The following is an 11,080-nucleotide window of genomic DNA, read 5'->3' as shown; positions in this document are numbered from 1 at the left end:
GGGAAGTTGACAGTGACAATACTTCACACCACGGTTGCATACAAGTAACCGTGGCATCTTGGAACCTAGGCAAAACTAGATTCAACGGGTATCAAGGGGCAAACCTGACCCATAGGAAGAAGTAGAAAGTGAGGACTGCAGATGCTGGAAAGTCAGAGTCGTAAAAGGATTTGCTGGAAAAGTACAGCAGGTCAGGCAGCATCTGGGTCGACTCTCCTCCATGTATACTGCCTGATCTGCTTTGCTTTTCCAGCGGCAATGTTTTAGACTCTGATGCATAAGAAACTGGTCGTTGCTGCTGGAGATCAGTAATCCCAGCCCCAAGACATCACTGCAGGTGTCCTTCAGAGCAGCGTCCTAGGCTTAGCCACCGTCAGCTGCTTTATCAATGACCTACCTACCATCATGTGGTCAGAAGTAGGGATGTTCGCCAATGATTGCACAATGTTCATTACCACTTACGACTCATCGCAAGTGGAACTGGTCAATATCCAGGCTTGATCTGAGATGTGGCAAGTGACATTCGTGCCACACAAAAGCCAAGCTATTGCCATCTCTAATAAAGGATCATCTAAACATCGTCCTCTTGACGTTGCATGCTTTTACCTTCACTGAATATCCTATTTTTAACATCCTGGCGGTTATCATTGAGCAGAAACTCAAACGAACTCGCAACATAAACATATTGACTACAAGAGGCAGGAATACTGCAGTACATAAGTCGCCTCCTAACTCCCCAAAACCTATCCACTATTTGCAAGGTGCAAGTCAGGAGTGTGACAAAATACTTACCACTTGCCTGGATGAGGCAGCTCCATAAATACTCGAGAAGCGCGTCATCATTCAGGCAAAGCAGCCCACTTGATTGGCATTATATCCAGAAGCATCCACTCACTCCTCCACGGACGCTCATTAGCAGCAGTGTGTATTATCAAAATGATGCACTGCAGAAATTTACCAAAGATCGTCAAATAGTACTTTCAAAGACATGAGCAGCAGATGTGTGAGAATACCACCACCTTCAGGTTCACTGCAAGCCACTTACCACTCTGACTGCAACTATATCGCCCTTTCTTCGCTTTTGCAGGATCAAAATGGCACTAATGGCATTGTAAGTGAACCAACAGCAGGTGGACTGCTGAAGTTTAAGGAGGCACTTCACCACTACCTTCTGAAGGGCAATTTGAGATAGGCAATACATGTTGCCCCAGCCAGCGATGCCCACAGCACACAAATAAGTAAAATCAGAAAAGCCATCACATTTACAATCCACGATAGTAACCCGTACAGCACCGATACTCAATTGTGATCTGGTCGAGATGATGATTACTGGACTGCAGCACTGCGCTTAGTACAAGTTCATTCAGTTTCCTGCGTTACACCCGATTTATGAGATCATCAATGCTGATGCCTAGAAAACAACTCGTGCTACCAATTGTTGCCCTTTGCTGCTACTCGCCTGCACCCAAAATTACGATAAATTGTGATCTCCAGATTTAATTAGTTATTGCACCATTGCGCTGACAATATCCTGTCTTCACAACACGCTTGACCTTGTTTGACTTGCAGCCAATACTGCCTAAGTCTGGAAAACCCTTAAATTTTCATTTCTCATCAATACTAATTCCACGTTTATGTCTCTGAAATTACAGTTAACTCATATCAGTTCACATCAGTTAAAGCTATTATTTCATCTGCTTTATTGCAAATGCGAGTAATATTTCCATGCCTCACTGGTTAGCACTGATGCTTCAGATTGCCAGGGTTGCTGGTTCGATTCCAGACTCAGTCGACTGTCTGTGTGGAGTTTGCCCATTGTCCCCGTGTTTGCGTGGGTTTCCTCTGGGTGCTCCTGTTTCCTTCCATAGTCCAAAGATATGCAGCTCAGGTGAATTGGCCATGCTAAATTGCTCATAGTGCTAGGTGCATTAGTCAGAGGGAAATAGGACTGGTTGGGTTCTCTTCGGAGGGTCGGTGTGGAGTTGTTGGTCTGAAGGGTTTATTTCCACACTGTAGGGAATCTAATCTAATCATTCTCCACAACAGCGAGTACGTGACCACCGCTGCGCTTTGCTGCCCCTGTGGCCGGCGCTGGGACTGCAGATCAACCCCAAAGTGCAGGAGCTCAGCAGCACCCCCACATGGTCAGACTCAGTATTGCTGATTCAATGAAGAAAGGCACAACTTTAACATGAACGAATACCATATTGATGGATAAATATGAACACCTACAATACACAACAGTATTTACATACAACACAAACAGTTCGAATATACAACAATATATATATATAACCTTGAACATCTTCAATGCAAACAATACTAAAGTTCCAATGCACAATAATATTACATGTAAACACAACCAGCTCTAATACGCAACAATATTTGTCGAGACGCAAACAGATCCAACATAATGTTAATTATACACACAAGACATGAAAAATAATGTGTATATGAAGAACTTGGAGGAAGGAAGTGAATGTACTGCATCCAAATTTGCAGATAACACAAAAAGAGATTAGAATCCCTGCAATGTGGAAACAGACTTTCTGCCCAACAAATCCACGTCGACCCTCCGACGAGTAACTTGCCCAGCTCCATTTCCCTCTGACTAATGCACCTAAGACAATGTATAAATTAGAATGACCAATTCGTCTGATCCGAACACCTTTGGAGCGTGTGAGGAAGCTGTAGCATGCACAAACACCACACAGTCACCCAAGACTGGAACTGAACCAGGGTCCCTGGCACTATGAGGCAGCAGTGTAAACCACTGATCCACCGTACCACCAACACAAATAGGTATGGAGGCAAGTTGGAACATTGCATGTGCTGTCTAAGATACGGGAATGGTGGCGGTCTTCTTGACTTAAGTTTGTTGGAGGGAATGGTAATGTAGTGCCTATGCTTTATATTTTTACATTTTAATCAAGAGAAAGATCTCAATAAAACTTATAACCAAAACTATCTCATTCAACTGCATATTGCAGATATACAGAAAAAACTCAGCAAGAGTACACTTAAAAATCATAAACGTACCTGATCCTGTGCTGTGAACTCTCCCACACAGTTTCCTTCGTTTTTAACATTGTGTTGCTTTGATTTTTCTTTTCCCCAAATTTCCAAAACAATGCGACAGCACATAAAACAAAAATTACTCTTCCAGGATTTTTTGGAAGTCAGCGATGGCACTCAAACTATCTCAAAAAAGGAGCTGCTTTCACAGTCACAATTATTTCCCTTTCTCCAATTGGTATTACCTCGAATCGACTGGTCACTATATAACAAAACCATGAGTTGTTACACTTGTGAAGATACTTTTGTTTGATGAACAATGCTAACAGAGCTGAGAAAGGTTTGTTTCACCATTAAAAGTGTAAACCATGATCTGAGCCCTCTCTATGATGATAAACTGAGCGTCTGTTAACTCACTGAATCCCACATAGTTTGTTTTGGAAAGTGGACAATTCCTTGTCAAGTTTAGCAAATGTTGTAATTTGGCTTTCATTCAGTCAGCAAATAATACAAAATGCAAATAGGAAGCTATGACTTTTTTATTGCATTCTCTGCACTGCCTGACTCAAATAGATTTCGAATGTGCTTGTTGATATTTTATGAATAAACGATACAATGTGAATCAAAACAGGCAGTTCGCTAATGCAATTACTGAATGTGACAGCTCCAATACATTGTATCATAAAATATGATTTTAAAAAATCAGGTCTCTCTGACTGTCTATTGCGTTGTATCTTGTTGGTACAATTAACGTTTAAATTGATCATCTGAATACTTAGCAGTTCATCGACAATACAAGGTTTCATAATATTTATTTTCTAAATCTTTATTACTTAATGAGACAACTAAACAAGGCAAGCAATATTAACCTCATGAATTGATAAATTCTTATGTTCTAACCTTAGTTAATAGTATTCCTCCCCATGTAAAATAAATTTTTTGCAGTGGAAAAATTATGAAGTACAAAAATTTCTTCAGGGAACAACGGAAATGTGGACACAACCCTGTGGAGCTCACTTTACCAATCCACAATGTTCCCAGTGTTGGATTTGGACAACAAAGGAACAGGCCATTTAACCGACCAAATGAATTCACTTCAACACTCCTCAGTCTTTCTGCAATAGCACAGAATTCCGCGAAAGTTATGGCACTGAAGAGGTCATTCATGTCTGCATCAATTGAATAAATGAACACGCTGCTCTGATCACATTTTCCGGCACCTGGTCCACAGCGTTGAGGGTTTCTACACCTCACGTGAAGTTCCAGGTTCCCGGTAAATGAGTTAAGTTGGTCACCTCAAGCCATCATCAGGACTGGGCAGTGAATTCCAGTCGCACTGTCAACTTCTGAACGAAATGGTCGGCCTCATGTCCTTGATAATGCTCCCAATATTTTTTTTTTCACTCTGTGTCTCCTAGTAAATATTTCTACTTGCGGGAAGACATGTTTCCAATCAAGACCCTGATTATTTTGTACATCGCAATCACATCAAATCTCATGCACCTCTCCTTATGGAAAATGACAGTACCCTGTGCATCTTTCATCAAAGCTGCAGTAATTTCCATGATTTGGAGATTCCGATGTTGCACTGGGATGTACAAAGTTAGACACCACACAACACCAGGTTGTCCATAACGTACTGAACTTTAAACAATCTTTTCAGAGCTTTTTCTTGTCACACCACTTCTGTCTGGGACTAATGCAACATTTTCATTCCAAGGCAATATATTTTACTAAAAATTTAATTTCCTTCACATGAACACGATTCTATACCTTCACTCAGTTTTAGGGTCTGACAGCAAATGAAAGAAATGACAAAAATAATTTAAGTGAAAGTAATGCTTTCTCAGTTAATGGCTTCTTCCTTAATCGCAAATTCCAGAACTCTCAAACAGATCTTTCAGGCTCCATTAATACCATGCTGGGTTGCAAGCATCAAAAATAAACAAAGTTTCACTATAGCCAAACATCAGACGCACTTTTTAAAATACATTACTGATTTCAGAAATAACTTGAAGTTAAACAGAACCTTCACATGCACAGAGAAGCCCACTGCCTATTCACTCAAAAAAAAACAGAACAAAACTCAAACTAAATGATATTACACTATCTACTTTAGAATACTACCGCTTATATTTTACCAAACTGATTCCTTTTCTTAACTCCCCCGAAATTCTCCATAGTCCCCGATTGAAATAGAGATTTCAGGAAGGTTCCTTGAAGAGATGAATAATTTCCAAAGCAATTCCTGCCGAATCTGCAAGATAGGGTTTCCACAGGGTCTCTGAAATCTGAGACTAAACGGCTGATAGTCTGCCACTGTGAGACTTTCAGCACAACATGCCCAAGTATCATTTTCAGTGGCAAAGTGAACCAGCATACAATCCTCAGACCGATTCACACAAATTCAGCGGTGCAAGGCACTTACCAGGAATTGTTACAAATCCAAACGTCGTGTAAAATATTGTCCACACATGACGAAATGAAAGCGTCATTTTCTGCCTGAATCTCTTGATTCAGGGAATCTCCCAATACCGAGGTGATACAATTAAAAGCCTTTCATTTATACATGCTGACATTGCCTGGTGGATTCCAACATTACAATGTGGTTCAATTCATTTATTTAAGAATTTGAACGAACAGGTGACAGCGGTGAATTTACTCCCAGTTGTGACAGACTGTTTTTAGAGTTGAGGTTTAATGGATGATACAAATCTAAATCGGTCAGTCGGAAACATTGGAAAATGCATGTGGGATAATTTCATAGAATTCTTACAATGTGGAAGCAGGTCAATGGGCCCATCCAGTTCAAACAGACCCTGCAAAGGCTATCCCAGCCACACCCACCTGCTGGCCCTGTGAGTCAGCAGGGATAACTACTGAGGCACTGTGCCAACCTGAATACCAGTATTGACACCCTAAGACCATCTATCAAACACTGAAATCTCATTTCATCTCAGTGTCTTCTTTTCTCGAATTTGGCCATTAAATTCCTGTTGTTAAGTGTCTCTCTGAGAAATGTTCTCCTCAACAGAGGGATGTGGCTTCCCTGGTTCCTGGTTCTGTGAAGGGATGATTGTTGGTTAATGGACACAACGCATTGTAGGTTTTCGTAAATCAAACGTCACAGTAGAATACCTCACTTTGCATGGACCAAATTAAACTTCTCCAATTCAGGCAATAATTGAAACAAACAACTTGAGTCACTGAAAAGTACCGTTAAATGTTACATAAGTTCCAATCAATACAGTTCCTCGACCAGGATTTGAGTGTCCTGGACATGTTTCAGAGCTGACTCTGAGACACACTATCCGTGCAGCACCACTTGGGGATGAGTTATTCTCTGTTCCCTGCAGTGAACTGCATATGTCCAGAGTAGAAACCTAAACATCTGACTGATGATGGAATGGATCAATTTCAAGTGATATGGTGGAGTGAAGCTAGGGAGGGATTTGCACACACATGGATGCAGAAATGTCAAATTTGGAAACATTTTAGCGGGTATCAGTGCTGTTAATGACGCCTCCAGTGATGGGGAGATGGGACTTGGCATGCGGACTGATAAAGAACACAAAACAAAGAGAAGGAATAAATCTGTCATCTTCATGTTGTTGGGCTGGTATTAGTGAGTGTCACAAGGACCACATCTCCAGACACAGCCACTTATCATCTGTCAATGAATGAGATGTGCAACATTTGAGGATAGCAAAATATTAGTTGGGACAGTTAAATACGCTGAGACGGTGAAGGACTGCTTCAGTGAGTGAATGCACACACAGTAGTCAATGCAATATAATGTAGAGAAATGTGAAGCATTGTGCATTCATTTCAATCTTGGAAAGATTTCACGCCATCCGTAGACATTTAGACGCTTATCCTAGTCATAAGTCAAGAGGCAACAAGAAACCTTTAGGTCCATTTAGTTTCCATTATTCTCTTCAAAGATTTACACATCTCATACCCTTCCAACTCAACCCTCGGTTTGCATCATTTCACTCCCTCATCACTGAACCCTTGCAGTCCAGCTATCATTATGGTTAATCAATCCTGCACTCAAATAGACATGGACTCCCAAGTCCCCAGTGATTTTTTTTTGTTTTTCACTATTTATAATGTCAGTTTGTTGCTGTATAAACAACAAATGGCAGCTGTGTACAAACAGAAAGTGACTGCGTGAATCTATCAGAATCATCATTCTTGACTTGACAGAAGCCTGGAAGGTATATTGCCTCAACGGTGCCGAGGTCGAGAACATCCCAGAACAACTTCAGCATATCTTGGGGTGCGGGGTTTACTGGGTAGGGACAGAAGCAGGAATGGAAACGTGTCGAAAGTGAAGAGCCCGTGGTCCTGGTGCACAGTTACACCAACAATGTCTGGTCGTGAAATCACACTTCAGAGGCCGGCATCCTGTCATTAATCACCTACTTACTTACAAATTCATCCCCTTTGACAGTAGCCTCTTATTGAATCAGGCATTCAGTATCTCAATGTCCCTGATATTCATCCTTTTAATTCAGACAGGGCACCCTGATTGGGATCTGATTCTGACCTCCAGTCAGAGAACTCATATACTATGAGGTCCAGTTGGCTGACCTATTGACAAGAGCAGGGAGAAGCAGTCATTAATCCCAATCAGTAAAGTGCAGCAAATCAGGCAAGACATTGAAAGGCTGATTCCCTTGTTACTCTGTGTACACATGAGGCCGATGAAAATGTGGCTCTAATCATTGGTTCCAGGAGGAAGGGCTTTGGATGTATCGATGACGTGTGAGGTTTCTGAGGCTGGTGTGATCGGAATACATTGGAAACGTGCGTTTTGCATTATTTGATTGGGGATTGAAACTCTTCTGGGGAATCACATTAAGACATTATGGAATATTTGTTAAATCTTCTCAGTGTGTTGGGAACCTGGGATAGCTCACTGTGAGATGAAACTGTCCACTTGAAATTGTTAATCTGTGAGTGAAAGAGAAAAACAACAATAACACGCTCTGGATCCATGAAGATGTTGAGCTTCAGAATCCTAATCTTCAGTTCCACAACCTTCCCTTACATGTCTCACAGATTCAGGGGCAGAGTTCTTTCTGCAGCGTTTTTTTTCTCATTATAGGGATGTTCTCAGTAATGTTATATGCATAATATAATGCATTATGTTATACACTTACTGTCGTGGTCTCACCTTTATTTGTTATTATTTATGATGATTACTGCGAAATTTGGAGATAAATATCATTTTTAAAGGACTAACTTATTACATCCCACAGGTTTAAACTGGTACGACAGAACAAATGTAAGTATGCAGCAAGTTAATTTGCTTTCTCCAAAACAAACAGACACAATGCAATAATATGAACTTATAATAACATTGTACTGGGGAAGAGTGATCTTAAAAAACTTGAAATGTTTATTGAGGTGGAGAATCAAGAATTTGAGTTTGAAACTCCGGTCCTGAATCTAAGTAACGTATTGATGTATAAATGAGCAACGGTGGATTGAGATACCTTAATAAAGAGTTTCTCAGTGGATTGCCGTTTGCTAAAGAGTAAGAAATGCCTGAATGGTTTTCAACAGTGATTCAGATGCCTCCAGGTCAACAATGTGACAGGAAGGGTGAGAGTCGGCAGCCCTGCCTGACTCTCGATCTGATCGAGAAGCTTTCTGTTTCCCAACCATTGATTGAGGTTGCATTCATATTGTTGGCGTAGAGTAGCATGGTTCATTTGAAGAATCCCTCCCCAAATCCTACATTGGAGAGAATATCCCACATAGATGTGTGCAAGATCGTGTCAAGGACCTCGCGGTGCAGGCTGATGAGGCAGGTTTCCAACACCCCTGTCGTGCACGGAGGTGATTCTATTCCTGAGAATTGTGAGGCTGCCTGTACAGATCAGATTTGCTCGGGGGGAATCACTGACCAAAAGCAGAATTGACCCAGACGGTGATGACCTTATTCAGGACGTTTTAATTTACATTCATCAACTAAATTTGTCGTCAGACGTCCCTCTCCCCCTTATGATTGCAGATGAGTGGATGGTACCTTTCCTCATGGATTTACACAGACTACCAGTTAGAAGCATCCTGTTGCCCACTTGCAGCAGAGCCTGGCCAATCAAGTCACACAGAATTGAATACAATAGACAATAGACAACAGGTGAAGGAGTAGGCCATTCTGCCCTTCGAGCCAGCACCACCATTCATTATGATCATGCCTGATCATCCTCAATCAGTATACTGCTCCTGCATTTTCTCCATAACCCTTGATTGCACTATTCTTGAGAACACTATCCAACTCTTTCTTAAACGAATTCAGAGACTGGGCCACCACTGCCTCTGGGGCAGAGCATTCGACACACGCACCACTCTCTGGGTGAAGATGTTTCTCTTCATCTCTCTCCTCAATGGCCTTCCCCTTACTTTTAAGTTGTGTCCTCTGGTTCGGGAATCACTCATCAGCGGAAACATGCTTCCTGCCGCCAGAGTGCCCAATCCTTTAATAATCTTATACGTCTCAATCAGATCCCCTCTCAGTTTTCTAAACACAAGGGTATAAAAGTCCAGTCGCTCCAATCTTTCAACATAAGATAGTCCCGCCATTCCAGGAATTGACCTCGTGAACCTACGCTGCACACCATCAATAGTCTTTCCTCAAATTTGGAGACCAGAACTCCATACAATATTCCAGGTGCGGTTTCACCAGGGCCCTGTACAGCTGCTGAAGAAACTCTTTCCTCTATACTCAATCCCTCTTGTTATGAAGGCTAGCATGCCAGTCGCTGTCTTCACTTCCTGCTGTACCTGCATGCGTACCTTCATTTACTTGTGTACAAGAACACCCGGTTCTCCTTGTACTGCCCCTTTACCTAACTTAACTGCAATTAGGTAGTAATCTGCCTTCCTGTTCTTGCCACCAAAGTGGTTAACCGTACAGTTATCCACATTAAACAGCATTTGCCATGCATCTGTCCACTCACTTAACCTGTCCAGGTCACCCTGTAATCTCCTAACATCCTCCTCGCATTTCACCCTGCCACTCAGCTTTATATCATCAGCAAATTTGCTAATGTTAATATTAATACTATCTTCTATATCATTAATATATATTGTAAAAGGCTGCGGTCCCAGCACTGATCCCTACGGTAGCCCACTATTCACAGCTTGCCATTCCGAAAGGGAGGCATTTATCACTGCACTTTGTTTCCTGTCAGCCAACCAACTTTCAATCCAAGTCAATACTTTGCCCCCAATACTATGTGCCCTAATTTTGCTCACTAACCTCCTATCTGGGACTTTATCAAAGGCTTTCTGAAAGTTTAGGTACATTACATCCACTGGATCTGCCTTCTCCATCTTCAGAGTAACATCCTCAAAAAATTCCAGAAGGTCAGTAGAGCATGATTTCCCCTTCATAAATCCATGCTGACTCTAACCTATCCTGTTACTGCTATCCAGATGTGTCGTAATTTCATCCATTATAAGTGACTCCAGTTTCTTTCCCACCACTGAAGTCAGAGTAACTGGTCGATAACTTCCTGCTTTCTCTCTCTCTCCTTTCTTAAAAAGTGGCACAATATTAGCCACCCTCCAATCCGCAGGAACTGATCCTGAATCTATAGAACTCTGCGAAATAATCTCCAACGCAACTACGATTTCTAGATCCACCTCCTTCAGTACCCTGGGATGTAGACCATCATGCTCGGGTTTGTTTTAGCCTTCAGACCTAACAGTCTCTCCAACACCAATTCCTGGCAAATATAAATTTCGCTTCAGTTCAGGTTCTTCAGCCACTGTTACTCAGGGAGATTGCTTGTGTCTTCCCCAGTGAACAAAGATCTAAAGTACCAATTCAACTCTTCTGCCATTTCTTTGTTCCCCGTAATATATACTTCTGTTTCTGTCTTCAAGGGCGCAATTTTAGTCTTAACCATTTTTTCCCTTTCACGTACCTAAAAAAAGCTTTTACTATCCTCCTTTATAGTTTTTGCCAGTTTACATTCGTTTTTTTTTCTCTGCTTATTTCCTTCTTAGTAATCCTCTGTTGTTCCCAATCCTTCGTTTGCCCACT

The sequence above is a fragment of the Hemiscyllium ocellatum genome, chromosome 40 (genome assembly GCF_020745735.1).
Source record: "Hemiscyllium ocellatum isolate sHemOce1 chromosome 40, sHemOce1.pat.X.cur, whole genome shotgun sequence".
In the NCBI taxonomy this organism is placed as follows: domain Eukaryota; kingdom Metazoa; phylum Chordata; class Chondrichthyes; order Orectolobiformes; family Hemiscylliidae; genus Hemiscyllium; species Hemiscyllium ocellatum.
This window is presented reverse-complemented; position numbering follows the sequence as displayed.